We start from the raw sequence: 780 nt of genomic DNA, 5'->3' as shown, positions 1-780 counted from the left end.
TAATTATATTCAATATTATATAACTAACATATTCTAAAATTATTACCTATATATCAATCTTATTTATATTTAATATTAAATTCTAAATTTAATGCACTAATCTGCTAAAATAATTTATAATGATAAATATCTTTTTTATGCTCTCCTCTATTAATCTTTTTTTAATGTCAGAATTCATAAATGTATAGTCCTTTCGTACAAATACTTATAATTTAATTATAGATAGAAACCAATCTAGCTCACGCCGATCTAAACTCATGTAAGATTCTCTAAAAGTCAAACAAACTTAAATATTAAACTTCTACATTTAATTTTCTTCTTAATTCAACATCGAGGTTGCAATTAATCTTATCAATATGGACTTTTTAAGTCTATTATGCTGTTATTCCTAAGGTAATTAATTCTTGCTTAATTTTAAATAAAAACCCCTCATTGATTATATTAATTAATATTCTATTTCAAATTAAAGTTTATAAAATTTAACAATCCTCCCAACTAAATATATATATATATATATTTATCTAACTAAAATAAATTATTATCAATAATAAATCTATATATAAAATTCTACAGGGTCTCCTTGTCTCATAATATTATCTAAAAATTTTTATTTAAACTACTAAATTCAACTCCTTAACTTAAGACAGCCTAAATTTCATACCTAGGTACATTCATTCCAGTTTACAATTAGAAAATAATTTATTATGTTACCTTTGTAAAAGCCAACATATACTGTAGCTATTTAAATATTATTAATCATTTGAGCAGAAAATAATTTTT

This window comes from Trachymyrmex septentrionalis, unplaced genomic scaffold (genome assembly GCF_001594115.1).
Source record: "Trachymyrmex septentrionalis isolate Tsep2-gDNA-1 unplaced genomic scaffold, Tsep1.0 scaffold679, whole genome shotgun sequence".
NCBI lineage: Eukaryota > Metazoa > Arthropoda > Insecta > Hymenoptera > Formicidae > Trachymyrmex > Trachymyrmex septentrionalis.
The sequence above is the reverse complement of the archived record's forward strand: the minus strand, read 5'-3'. Positions refer to the sequence as shown.